The following is a 15319-nucleotide window of genomic DNA, read 5'->3' on the forward strand; positions in this document are numbered from 1 at the left end:
TTCTTCATGCAACCAAATAGCCTTTCATCTTTGTCTCCCCTGCCCCCACAAAGACTTCCTTGGATGTATTTTTTCCCCCTTTTATTGAAGCTATTGCTTTGAAAACATTGAATAAATCTGACATTTAAACTCCTCCAGTATGCTGTCATATATGTTTCCTCTGCTGGGAGCCTAGAAGCTTATGTTAAAATATAGCTTGAGGTGTAAAAATTATTGCTAAGAAAAGTAAGTCATTTCTTTTTCTTTGCAAGAAACTGTTGGCCTAGATCTAAAAAGACTATGCAAGCTATTTTTTTTCCTTCTCCACAATGTTTGAACCTGTTTGATATCAAGGGCTCTCAGAGGGGGTGACCAATTAGCCTCTTTTCTTTAGGACAAAGACCATTGCTTCAGGAAGCTGGGCCGTTGGTGACTTTAACTCAGGTCAAATTCTGCTTGAATAGACTCCATTTCGGCAAGTTTTAAGTGCCCTTTACAGTCAGTTCTGGGTTGTATAGAATCATAAAAATCCTACAGTTATAAGGGACCTCAGAGATGATCTAGTGTGCCTGATGTTGGAAGGGAGAAGAGGAAAACACAGAAAAATTAAAGGGATAGTTTAAGGTCATGATGTGCTTTTGGGTAGAACCGGAACTGAAATCCAGGCAACTTCACTCCTACGTTAGAGTTCATTCCATTATATGCTGTTTTCCATGAGACACAAATAGAAGGTTTCAGTGTCCTTGCCCAGCGATTTGGTCGCTGACACGGTATGTGGGGAAGTTCAAGCAGCAGACCCTTGGGCAGCAGGAGGCTTCCTACTGGAGGGAGGCTAGCGGTGTGAGCATAGCAATGTTCCTGGGAACTGTTTCAGACTGGTTTCCTTCCCCATCCAGCTTGGCTACAGTATCCGCAAGTACCTTTAGTTCCTGGGAGATGCTTCCCCTATAAAAGGCTGGAGACGGAAAGCTTAATGTGAGGCCCCACGGTTTCTGGTTTTGTGTGGAAGGACAGCAGGAGTTCCATCTTGGCAGCAAGCACAGGGACTGCTAGTCCCTGAGATTTCTGTTTTTGTATAACAGAGATGGAGGTGGAGAGTGGCCAAAAATAGCAGTAGTGTGGCAGAAATGGTAGCAGTAGCCACAGAGGACACAATTTAAGCACATAGGAGTCTCGTAGGCTTGCCAAAGTTATAGGGCAAAAGGAATTTGAACCTTGGCACTCTGGTTCTGAAGTCGGCACCCTTACTCTTAAGCCAATTTTCCAAAATAAAATGTCAGCAGAAGCGGGGAATGGAGAAACAAAAATGGAGGCAAAACTTGCCGAGAGTTAGAAAGGAAGAAAGCAAGAGTTTCCTGAATTCCTCTGCACAGGCCACGAGTTGGCAAACTTTTCTATAAATGGCCAGATAGTAGACACTTTTGGCTTTGTAAGCCATAGGATCTCTGTCACACTACTTTTTTAATGCAAAAGTAGCCATAGACAATACATAAATGGATGGGTGTGGCTATTTTCCAGCAACTTTATTTAGAGAACCAGGCAACAAACAGAAGTTTACCAGCCTCAGAAGTAGATCCTTGTAGCTCCAATGGTGAGAGATGAAGAAAAGGAATCAAGAGACTCAAAAAGACATCAGGTTGTCACTGGACTTCTCTCAGGATTAAATGAGTTTGTAGATGGAAAATGATCAGAGCAGTTCCTGGCATCTAATAAGTGCTCAATAAAATGATTGCTGTTGGTTTCATTGCTTTGTTGTTTTTATATGCATATATTTTGGGGGGGGGTGGCTATTATTCACATAAGTGCCTCCAAGACATTCTGACCTTTTCCAGGATAAGCTAGGAAAAAGCAGAAGCTACCAAAACCCGTATTGACTCTCTCCTTGGACATATTACTAGAACTTTTTCACATTCAAAACTATCAAACCCAGAGAGGGTGGAGGGATGGGTTAAATAGGTGGTGGGGATTAAGCACTGCACTCTTTGTGATGAGCACTAGGTGTTGTATGGAAGTCTTGAATCACTATATTGTACACCTGAAACTAATGGAACACTGTATGGTAACTAACTGGAATTTTTTTTAAAAATTAATCAAACTCATACCTGCTTCCATTTAACTGCATCCTCAAGAAAATTTTCCCTGTTAGGCAGAAGTAATAGTTTCTGAGAGGAGGTAGGAATCTACCCAGACACAAATTTTGATAATCCATTGCATTTCTGAAATACCTCCAGAGTTGGTATGTTAGATGCTAGTTGAGATGTATTTGTTCAGAAAAGTTCATTCTGTCAACACACAGTTATTCTCTGTACTACTAAGTTATTCAGTGTAAGACATAGATTATCCAATTGACTACCTCTCCTTAGTGTATTTGACAACCTGAAAATTCATTCATTCAACAAACATAAGGAATGTCATCTATAAGGCCTGATGCCGTCTAGATGCTGGGGAGAAAACAGCAAACAAAAGTAAAGAAATAAATATCTGACCTCACGTAGTTTACCTTCTGACCATATCAAAAATAACGATATGCTCCATAAAATACCTTTGTGATACCTACAAAGGTAGATATCTACTTGACAGAAATTTAAAGACTAATGGAAAAAAAAAGTGAAGGTTAATGAGCCACTCTTGCTTTTTAAATCTTTCTCTTTTGTTTTCCCTTCTTTTTCCTTTTCTTCCTAATTGCCTTCCCTAGCCCCTCCCCCTCCCTCTCCCCTCCCTCTCCCTCCCCTCCCCCTTCTCTCCCTCCCCTTCCCTCCCACTTCATTTCTTCTCCTTCTTCTCCTCTTCATTCTTTCTCTTCTTCATCGTCTTGTCCACCTTCCTTTGTTCCTTTTTTCTTTCTTTCTTCTTGAACTGTTGCCCTTTTCTCAGAGGCAAGAGTCATAGTAGCTTGAACATCTTTATTTAAATGAACATTTTCTAAATATCCAAGTTTCAAAAGCAGTTCTTTTCCTTTACACCGTTTTAATGTTGAAATAGCAAGGCTGCTCCAAGAACTTCAATCTCATTTTCTAACAGACTTTTCTTCCAAAAAAGATCTTTCTCCTTTCTGAGTGAAATTGCTTAGATCGAAGATCACTATGTTTTTAGCTCAATTGAGTCCTCTTTCCCTGTATGTGTGAACTTACTTAAAATTGTCAGAATCTCAGACTTCAAATTCTAAGTATTACTTTTTTGTGTGTGAAGCCTATAGATTGAAAAATGCAAATGTAGCATGACTGTCTAGTTTTATGACCACCTGAATACAGAATGAGTGGTCTTATTAGGTGATCTTTAAGGTAAGGTCACTGTGGGATGATATGTTTTCTTAGTGGAATTCATGACATCTGGTTTCTTTAGAGGGCAGTGTGCCAAATCAGACAGCCTGGGTTCGAATCTCAGATCTGTCTTTTACAAATGTATGACCTTGAGCAATTTATTACAGTTCTTGGAATCTCAATTTCTTCATCCATAAGCGGTCATGACAATACCTAACCCATAGATTTGTTGTGAAATAGTGTCTGTGTGAAACTTTGTTCTGTGTATGGTATAAATATTCAATAAGTGAAAACTTGTGATAATGGTAGTATTCAGATTTGTTCCACTCACAATGCCTGAAACAATATCACCACGCAAGTGACTCAAAATACCAAAGTGGATATGCCCTAATGAAGTGGTTCAAGAATGCCACCATTGTCTTTATGTATTTGTTGCCATTATTCTTTGTGTTGCAGTCTTTTTTAAAACAATATTTATATCAAAGCTACTCTTCCAGAGGACTAAGAGTAGGATGCCACCAAAAACGTATATTTGAAAGAGGCAGAAATTGAAATCTCTTATTAGGTTTACTGTGGAGGCATTATGTGTTTGTTTTGATATTTATCCCAGAGACTGATTCTCAAATAGCAAGGCTGGATAGTAATCCAAATAATAGTTGTATATTTTTTTTACCTGAAACATCGTGTCTCCCAAAACATACTTGGGTTGAAAAGGCAAATTTCCAATTCATGATGACTCTGTTATCCAATCTTATTGTAAAGGACTGGCAGGATAGATGTCACAAATGAGTTAAATTTTATAGTCTATCACATGGAACCAATGTTTGGGCTGCCTCAGGATTAATATGAACACACCCTAAGAAACCACCTTAGAGACTTTCTCGGTATTTCTACAGATGTCTAAGACTTTCGTAATAATGAACTGACTTCACAGACAACTGAAACCTGAATTGACAATCCGGAAGAAAGACAAAGTAGCTTTATTTTCCTCTTGCTTAAATTTCCAAATGCATAAGCTTAAAAGCAAAGCCCGGTTTTCAGCAGGGCTAAGGAAACCACCTATTTTTTAACAAAAGAAATAATACACTGTGGCCAAAAAGAATCTCCCTCTCAAAGTTTAATTTCCGTGTCCATAGTGGCTGAGAATAAAATGTTGGGGGGAACTGGGTCAATATTGCAATGGAAGCTGGTTAACCAAGCCGCAGAAAATTTCAACATCTATGAAACCCTGTCATTGCCAACAGCAGCCTCAACCACATTTCAGTTTGTTTGAAAGTCCCTACAACTATGTTGCATTTGGGGTAATGACAGGCAATTTGAACTATTTTTTATATACGGCACAGAGCAGTATTGATCTGGCAGATAAATAAATACAGGCTTCTGGTCATAGACAACTCTCACTGACACATGTGTTGTTTGCATAGTGTCTTGAACCAACCTCCTCATTTGTAGATGGGAACTGAGGGGCAGAGAAGCAAAGTAACCTGTCAGAGATCATCACTCATAGTAGCGCCAGGATGGAAATCTGAACACTTCTTCTTTACTATTATTTTTATTTTTATGAAGTTTCTTTTGTAAAAAGAAGGGAAAAACATATAGTTAGTATTTCGATACGTGCTTCTTAGAGTAACACCTTCAATGCTGTTTTTTTAAATTGTAAAAACAGTTAACATGAGATCTAGCCACTTGACAGATTTTTCAGTGTGCAAGACAGTATTATTAACTATAGACACCACGTTGCAGAGCGGATCTCTAGAACTTGTTCATCTTGCAGAAATGAAACTTCACACTAGGTGAACAACTCCCTATTTTCCCTTCCCCTCAGCCCCTGACAACCACCATTCTACTCTCTTCTATGAGTCTGAATGTTTTAGGTGTCTCGTGTAAGTGGGACCATGTGGTATTTTTACTTCGATGACTGGCTTATTTCACTGAGCATAATGTCATCCAGGGTCATTTATATTGTTACATGTTGCAGGATTTCCATCTTACTAAAGGCTGAATTATATATATATATAAAATAAAAATTATATATATAATTATTACATATAATTACATATATAATAATAAAATATATATAATATATAATAATAATATATATTATTATTTTGCTTTTTCTTTGTCCATTCATCCACTGATGGACACTTAGGATGTTTCCATGTCTCGGCTATTGTGAATAACGCTGCCATGAACATAGGGGTGCAGATCTCTCTTCAAGATCCTGATTGCCTTTCCTTCAGATAAATACCCAGAAGTGGGACTGCTGGATCATATAGTAGTTCTATTTTTAACTTTTTGAGGAACTTTCATACCTTTTCCCATAGTGGCTGCACTCTATTATATTCCCACCGACAGTGCACAAAATTTCCCTTTTCTCCACATCCTCACCAACACCTGTTATCTTTGTTTTGGTTTGTTTTTTAATAATAGTCATGCTAACAGATAAGAGGCGATTTCTCATTGTGGTTTTGATTTGCATTTCCCTGATGACTAGTGATGCTGAGTATCTTCTCACATACTTGTTTGCCATCATATACTTTCTTCCATTCCATAGGTTGTCTTTTCTTTTTGATGATGGTTTCCTATGCTGTGCAGGAAGCTTCTCCCTACTCAATGGAGAATACAGTGAATAAAGGAGGAAGTAGAAAAAAGCATCCTAAAATAAAGTTTCCATCAGGTGACATATTTCATTTTCTTTCTTTTTCTTTTTCTTTTTTTGTAAACAAGAATTATAATGAGAGAAACATGAAAAGCCTGAAGTGCTTGGTGCATTCTCTTCCTGGACAGCAAATCCACACAGGAAGATGAACCACCAAGAGGTTGCTTGCGAGATATGGCTTGCAGGAAGGGTTGTATGCTGGGAGATCTGGAGGCCGGGGTCAGTAAATAATGATAGTCTAGGACATCTCTTTGGATGGGCCACATATTATTAGCATTTTCTCCTTTGAACAATACAGGAGAAACCCCTGAGAGTAAGATAACTTGTTTTAACCAAACCAACAGATACCAAGGGTTCATTTTTTAGTGCTCTTTATAAACTATTGTAACTACTGTTTACCACCAGTTATGACCATTGCTTCTACTGCCTGACTGTCACTAGTGATCAATTATTAAAAGCAGACAGTAGAGCAGGCATTATACATCTATTATTATATCTCATATATATGTATATATGTAATATTGTCATAACTATAATAGATGTATATATGTATATATATACATCTGGGGTTAAGTAAAATATGGCAACTTGGACACAAGGTTAGCATAGTCCTGGATGTACCATCAGGAGAGGAGACCAAATTGACTCAGGCACAAGAAACACAGGCTGTTTTAAGTCAAGAGTCATGCACACAGCTCCAGTACAAGTATTGAGGGAGGGGGAGAGCATAAAACAATTACCTTGGAAGTTGGTTTTTAACAGTATCATATTATCATTAGCAGTAAAGGAGCAATTATCACAGTTAATAAAATCACATTAAAACATATGACAGATAAAGAAAGCACAATGGGAGAAATTTAATGGACTACATTTCCTGCCAGATTTTATATTGGGTGTTAGATTATTTATAGGACATATGTTCTAGGAAAACAAATGTTTAAACTGGAAATGAGCAAATCTGAAGACATTTGCTTCCTTGAAGCATTGTGGTTTTACATTATTCCGGTAATTTATATGCCCTAAAAAAATATGCTGTTTCTTTCATTAAAGCATATATGGCGTTCTAAATATATTTTTAAAGGGCATTATTTTATCTTGTAAATAGAAATTTCCATTTTAATTTAAAGTAAACCGATTTCATAATATTAGTGGTATTACGTCATCCTGTAGCCCCCTCCTCTCTGCCCCCCCAGCCCCCTCCCTCTCCCACCCCACTTACCTCCCTCTTGCAAACAGCCCTCCCTCTGTTATCTGCTCCCCCACACCACTTTAGCTGCTGCTTCTGCTGTTTTTGCTGCTGCTATGATTCACCTTTCCCCTACCATTTTCATTCTTATATCCTGTACCAGGGAACCCAAGTGGTACTATGATTTAAGCTACGTTTTGAAATTGAGCTTAGCCAGATGAAAGATCCGAGTTAGAAGCCCTGCTTGATTACTTATCAGATATATGACATTGAGCAGTTAACTTCTCTGGACCTTGGGTTCCTCATATATAACCTGAGGATAATAACAGCTGTTTTGCGGGACTATTGTGAGGATCGAATTAGAGAACGTCTAGAACGTTCCCAGTGTCATGCCTCCTACAGCGCAGGTGCTCCATGAAGGGCGGCTAAGAAAACTGGTGTCTGTCTGGAAGGCAGGAAAGCTCTTGCCTCTCACAAAGAGGCCCTGGCGCCCCACACCTGTCTACACTGTGCTCCTTTCCAGGTTGTTATCATCTATACCACCCGTCTGCAAACTAGTGTTTCTCCAACTTTACTATGCATACCTGGTGAAAAGTACAGAATTCTGGGTCCTCCAAGAAGAGATTCTGATTCCATTGTTTCTGGGGGTAGGAGCCAGAAAACTGTGTTCTTTTTCTTCAAAAAAATTTTTTTTAATGTTTATTTATTTTTGACAGAGAGAAAGGCAGAGCATGAGTGGGGGAGGGGAAGAGAGAGAGGGAGACACAGAATCGGAAGCAGGCCCCAGGCTCTGAGCTGTCAGCACAGGGGCACGAACTCAAGAGCTGTGAGATCACGACCTGAGCTGATGTCAAGACACTGAACCAACTGAGCTACCCAGGTGCCACGTAGAACAGATGTAGTCTTCAGACGTACTTCTAAGTACTCTTTCTCTTACTTCTGCATTTAGCACCCTACAACTTGTTATTATATTGACATTTCGGTTTGGGATGAGAGGAGAGACTTTCTGCATGGACTGCCTTCTGTGGATTACTCCCTGGTAACAAAGCCCCCTTTCTCTAAGATGATGGTTCTCAAAGTGTGAGGTCAACCAGCAGTTTTGGCATTACCTGGGAACTTTTTAGAAATGCAGACTATCAGGCACTACCCTAGACTTACTGACACAAAAGCTCTGGCGGTGGAAGCCAGAAATTTGCATTTTTTAAATGAAATATCTTATTTGGAGGAATTGTAGTTTCACAGGCACTTGTAAAAAACAATACAGAGATCCCCTGTATCCTTTACTTGGTTTTTCCCCATGAAAACATCTTGCAAAGCTACAGTACAATATCACAACAAGGATATAGATATCAATAGAGCTAAGATACAGAACTCTCCTGTCCCCGCAAGGACCCTGCTCTTGCCTTTTTATAGCCATATATCCACTTCCTTTCTGCCTTCACCCTCTCCTTAACTCCTGCCAACCACTAATCTGGGCTCGATTTCCATAATTTGTTATTTCCTGGATGTATACATGGAATCATACAGTATGTAAACTTTTGAAATTTTTTTTTCACTCAAGCATAATTCTCTGGAGGTTGCTGGATCAATAGCGTATTCCCTTTTATTGCCGAGAAGAGTCATAGCATGGATGGATCACAGTTTACAGTTTCTGCATGGTTACACTCATGCATGAAGGGCATCTGGGTTTTCTGTTTTGACTGTTGCAAATAAAGCTAAAATAAACACTTGTGGGTACATTTGTGTGAATATAAGTCTTCATCTCTCTGACATAAATACCTATGGGTACAGTTGCTGTCTTGTATAGTAGCTGCATCATAAAATTTTAAAGGAATTTCCGGACTATTTTCCAGAGTGACTGTATCATTTTACATTCCTGTTATATATGCATAACTTATCAAAGTCTTGGCATCATTTTAACAGTTTGGTTAAAGTATGAAAACTTACTTCCCTATGTCCTCTTACCTTGCCTATTTATAATATAATCGTCTTAAGCATTTCTTCAACATACATTGAGAATCACATCGATACTACAGCAGTGTTATAATTTTTGTTTCAACCATCAAACATAATTTAGAAAATCTGAGATGAGAAGAAAAGCCTATTGTGTTCATCCATAATTTTGCTTACCATGTTCTTCTTCCCTTCCTGATGTTCCAAAGTTTCTTCTTTTATTAGTTTTTCTTTTTTAGAGAATTTCCTTTAGCCATTCTTTGTAGATCTGCTTGAAACAAATTCTCTCAGTTTTCCCTTGTCTGAGAATGTCTTGATTTTCCTTTATTTCCTGGAGGATATATATATATATATATATGTGTGTGTGTGTGTGTGTGTTCCTATACTCAAGTTGATATTTCTTTTCTTTCCCCCTAACTCCTGAAAAGTATTGCCACCTTCTCCGGCCTCCATGGTTTCTGATAAGAAGTTTACAGTCATTTGAATAGTTTTGCCCTCATAAGTAAGATCTCATTTTTCCCTAGCTACTATCAAAATATTTTTCTTTGACTTTGGTTTTCAGGAGTTTAATTATGATGCGTCTCAGCATAGATTTCTTTGGGTTTATCTTGTTTGGAATTCTTGCCAAATTGGAAACGTTTTTGTCTATTATATCTTTGAGTACTTTTTTAGCCCCTTCCTGTTTGTCCTCTCCTCTGGGACTCCAATGACACAAAAATTAGATCTTTTTGTATAGCTCTGTTCCTGTATAAGCCTGTTCCTGAGGCTTATTGGGTTCAGGGAGGTGGGAGGAGTTTCTCTTCGTTGTTCAGACTGGGTCATTTCTGTAGCCCTATCTTCCAGTTCACCGATTCTTTCATCTATTCTCTCCATTCTACTGTTGATCCCATCATCGAACTTTTAAATTTCAGGTATTGTATTTTCTATCTCTAAAATTTCCACGTGTGTTTTTTTTTTATATCTTCCATTATTTTGCCAAGACTTTCTATTCTTTGCTGAGGCTTTCGATTTTATCATTTGTGATTATCTCAGGCATGTTCTTTATTGTTCATTGAAGCATTTTCATGATAACTTTTAAAATCTTTGTCCAATAATTTAAGCATGCCCATCCTCTTAAGGTTGGCATCAATTGATTGTCATTTTTTTACCATGTAGTTGGAGATTTTCCTGATTATAGATACGATGAGTAATTTGCAATTGAAATGTGGACTTTTTTTATTATGTTAGAAGACTCTGGATCTTATATAAAACTTTTGGTTTTGTTGGCTTTCTCTGACACTGTTCTGGTAGGGGAATGAGGGACAATGTGTCACCTTGTTAGTGCCAGATGGGAGTAAAAGTCCAGGTTAACTGCTCAGTCTCCACTGATAGTTGGGGCGATGGGGGGGGGTCCTAGTTACAGGTGGGGGTGAGGGTTTGAGCTCACATGGCCTCCCTTGATACTGTGGTGAGGACAGCTTAATTATCAGTGGGTAGTAGGTGAAAATCCTTCTTCTCCACCAGGCCTCCTCTGATACCACCTCAGTGAGGCGAGAGAAGGGTACCTCATTACTTCTAGGTGGTGATGGAAGTTCAGGAATGTGGTCTCCACTGACATGGGGTGGAGCTCACTGCTGGCTGGAGGAAAAGAAATTCCTGCCTCCCTGCCTAGCCTTCTTTAACACCATCCCGCCAAGGGACTTGGAGCATTTCATTACAGTCTCACCAGGATGGAAGTTAGATTCCCCACTCAGCCTTCGCAGGTCCAGGTGAGAGTGTGGCCTCAGTTTTTGGTGTTTTGCTGGAGTAGGACTGTTATTTTCTAAAAGTTTCTATCTTGCTGGCTGACCCATTCTGAGCCCTTTTTTTGAGGTGTTTTGGGTTTTTTCTTTTGGTTTTGGTTTTTGGTTTTTTTGGCCTGAGACCATTGGCATTTCCCGGTCACTGGGTTCTTTCACTCCAAGCCTGGGATATATGAGGCAAAAAAGAAAACTCAGGGAACTTACTGTGTACTTCCTCGGGTCTCAAGGTCCCAGTCAGTCTCTCTCAGAGCCTGTCTTATGTCTGATACACACACACACACTCACACGCACACACAATGTCCAGTGTTTTTAATTGCACTTAGTGGAAGGAATAGGGGAAAGCGTCAACTCCATCTTCTCAGAAGCAGAGGTCACCCAATGTGCATTGAATGAGTCCTCCAGGTGTTTGTGGTGCGTGCTGAAGTACTCAAGAACCCATGCCACCTTTCTGTGGGGCAAATAAATGAGTGTCTGTTGCTAACATGAAAAGCCTGGGGTCACTGTTACTATCTTAGCAGAAAAGCTCCTTCCTTATCAGTAAGTCCTTTTATAGTTCCCTGCTGTGCACGTGCCTTACATCACTTTATACTCAAGGTTGTAGGTTCAGTTTGGAAGCTAAGGTGGGCTTCAGGGCTCCAGGTTAGACAGAGAACACAGTCAAGAGTAGCTTTTGAGTGTGGTGCCCCAGGCCAGCGTTTGTGGTTTATACTAAACATGAGAAACCATGCAGAAAATATGGTACTGATTTGGATATTATTCAGAAATGTGGCTGAGTCTTCTCAAAAACAAAGCAGGGGATGTGACCCTCATTCCCAGTGGGGACGTGTTTGCCACATGCTCTTTCCTTCCCCGTGAGGCATGGTTGGGAATTAGCAGCAGCTGGGAGTCCCCTGGGGAAACTGTCTAGTTGGAACAACATTGCAGAAGATATTTTGTCTTCTTGGAGAAGATAAAAATGATATCTTTAAATTGGCCTTAATCATCCAGTCATTTAGAAGTTATGTATTGCTCTCACTAGATCAATAAGATTGCCCTAACAGCCACATATATTTTTTTAAGTTTTTAAAAATTTTATTTATTCTGAGAGAGAGAGAGAGAGAGAGAGAACGAGCAGGGGAGGGGCAGAGAAAGGGAGACACAGAATCTGAGGCAGGCTCCAGGCTCTGAGCTGTCAGCACAGACCCCCCCCCCACATGGGGCTTGAATTCATGGACTTGGAGATCATGACCCAAGCTGAAGTTGGGACGCTTAACCGACTGAGCCACCCAGGTGCCCCTACGCATTTTGTGTTTAAGATTACAATGCAATCATTATTATTGGAATTTTCTAAAGCAATACTGTACATGAATATAGTCACTTCATTGGTTTTTCAGAAAGTCAAGATTAATCATCAAGACATTCCTTCGTTGTTAACCTACTGTCATCATCACCCCCTTAACAGATGAAGAAACTGAGGAAGTGAGGTAAACAGATTTAGTTCTCAACAATTGTTTGTTAAGTTTATTAAAAATAGGCTCAGTCAGTTCAGTGTCTGACTTGGGCTCAGGTCATGATCTCACGTGTCGTGAGTTTGAGCCCCACGTTGGGCTCTGTGCTGACAGCTTGGAGCCTGGTAGGATTCTGTCTCCCTTTCTCTCTGTTCCTCCCCTGCTCACACTCTATCTCTCAAAAATAAAGATTAAAAAAAAATTTTTTTTCAATGATAAGCAGCATCAATTAAGCACCAACTGTGCATGGAGTGGATGTCCTTAGGACTTTATACCCATGTGCACCTTGTTGAGCCTTTTCATCCTCATAGCAACCTATTGTTACTATCATCCTGATTTTTCAGTGTTGTCTCATTTGTGCCCATGGGGTTTTTCTGGAGCAGTGACACAGAGAGGTCAGCGCCATTGAAAGTAGAGTGTGTTACTTACGTTTCCCACCAGAAGGGGGCATGCTACGTCACACAGGACCACAGGAGAAGCACGGGGTTTGGTCAGGAAGCAGAAGCGGGAACAAAGGAAAGCCTAGGACGGAGCCTTTACTGAGAGTTCCACAGGAAAGACGAGGCAGGGCAGACTTGGTAAATTTGAGTAAGGGCTGTCTCTAGGTGTCTGGTACCTGGCCCTGAGGTGATTTAGGGCAAGGGAATATTGGCTTGGTGTGTGAGTTAAGTAAAGAGGGGGGTTTAGGGATATAGGGATATAGATATTTAGGGATATAGGTTAGTTTGCATATGAAAGGCTTTGCTCCAGAAGCAAGTTGTTCACTCTCTTTAGGAATTAACTAGCCCGGGGAGAAAACAGTCTCTCCCCGGGTCTGTAAGGCCTCCAAAATGTCAAAACATCACAAGATGCAGAAAATTTTTAAAATTTGACTAATACAAGTGTGCACACCGAGGCATGGAAAGTTTGAAGGACTAGCCCAGGTTACACAGCCGGGAAGGGGCAGAGCCTGGACATACATGAGCTCCAGCTGCCTACGAAGATCCTGCATAGATTCAGCTTCAGGACTGTATCCTCCTTCTTGTCATTATGCCTCAGTTCCTTTAGTGATCTCTGGCACAAAAGGCCGATGAAATAGGAAATATGCTGTTAAGGAGTGTGAAGAATAAAACCCTTGAAACTCAACCTTGGGAGATAAAGCTAAGAGAACTGGGATCATTTAGCCAGGTGAAGAGAAGGGTGAGGTGCCATGTTGGTTTGTGAAGGATGGTGACACACTGGACTGTGAAGGGCTGGGACTTATCCCCATCTCCATGAAGGACTCAGGACAGCAATGAGAAGGCTCCTAGGAACATTGTAAAACAGTGGTGGATTGCTGGGTAAGGACACGAATCTACTTCTCAGAAAACAATCTCATCCCCCACAAGCCCCCCCCAATCTGTGCTTATCTACTATTCTTATTTCTCATAATTATTATAATAATTAAAGTGCAGAGTGAAATGGAATTATATCTTCAAAACCCTCTATTTTATATTATTCTACCTTAAATAATTGTCTTCTCACATAATTATTTGTGAAGGGTTTGAATTTTAATCTACTATACTACTATGCAAGAAATAACTCCCTATCATTTTAACCAGATTCCAAATCTCTAATTATTGAGATGGTGAGAAATTCACTACCAGCCATAAATGTATAGGACAAGCCTTGGGGAGAAGGTGTCCCGGCTCTGCATTTCCAAGATCACACAAGGGAATAGGGGTTAGGATAGTTTCTGAAAAAAATTTAAAAAGTAGAGAGTTTCTTGCTTTCCATATGATGATTACAAATAAACGTATTATTCAAGTTTCATAACATTTAAAAAGCAGAGGACTATGCTTCTCTATGGTTCCTTTAAAATCTGGGTAGTTCCGTTATACCTGTGCCAAACCCTAGGCACAGAAGGGGCAGTCTTGGTGCCTGGCACCCCAAGCCTCTCAAGGATGCACTGTATGGTTTGTAAAGGAGTTGGGTCAATTCTGCTACTCTGTCAAGTGCTAACATCCTGTTCCCAAGCTTTTAGAATCTCCCCTACCAAATATATGGAAACCTTCTTCTAGGTTTCCAGTCCCAAAGACCTTCTTTCCCCTCTTTCTGCTCTTATCCTTTTCTTTAATTCAGGCTTTCAAGAATAAGTGAATAAGAGGGGTTGTCTTGGAGTGATTTCTGCCTTTGGCCTTGGAACTCAAATACAGTAAACCCAAAGCCCTCCCCATTTTAATGAGAGAAAATTTTAATGAGAGAAAATGAGGAAAAATATGGAGAGAACCAAATGTAAATTAACATCTCAATAAACCACCCTGCCATCATTCTTATAGACTCAGAGAAAGGCTGGATATCTCACATCAACAAGGTACTGCAAATCTATTCTTAGTGAGACTTGAACCTAACATTGCCATCTGCCATCGTCTGCTGCCTCCAATAAAGGGCTTTGTAACTCCTCGAGACCAGCTGGTCATTTCTCTCATTATTCACTGCAAATATGTTATACAAAGAAAGTATGACATGAAATGACATTTCAAAATATAATGCCACATTAGAAAAAAAAAAAACCTAAATACCGGCAGAATGCATTTTTGGGCCATGGGACTAAAAACAGCTTGTTGGAACTCATTTTGTTTGTTATAACTAAGCCACTCTGGAATTATTTCTTCTTTTCCATTGTGTAATGGTTCGTTTCATGCATGGAACAACTGTAATGAAAACAGTTCTTCACTAAGTCTTTGCCTTTTGGCTTTAAATTGCAATTAAAACAACATTACCCAGGTCTTGATTGTCCTCCATCTTTACCTCTGGTGCTTAGGTTGTGGCATTTATCTAAAATTCTTTGTCTCATATAGAAATGCGTGAGAAGCTGAGAAAATCAATTGTAATGAAAGCGTGGGTGGGAGAAACCGACACTACTCCAAAAACTCAGAGATTGCAAGAAGCTTTTAAACAGAAGCAACAACCATCATGAACTGCATCAATAAAGGAATTAAAGACTTGGGAGGCAGCCAAGATATATAGTTGCAGGCAAGTGACCAAAGGGTGTT

Source organism: Felis catus, chromosome B4 (genome assembly GCF_018350175.1).
Source record: "Felis catus isolate Fca126 chromosome B4, F.catus_Fca126_mat1.0, whole genome shotgun sequence".
Classification (NCBI taxonomy): domain Eukaryota; kingdom Metazoa; phylum Chordata; class Mammalia; order Carnivora; family Felidae; genus Felis; species Felis catus.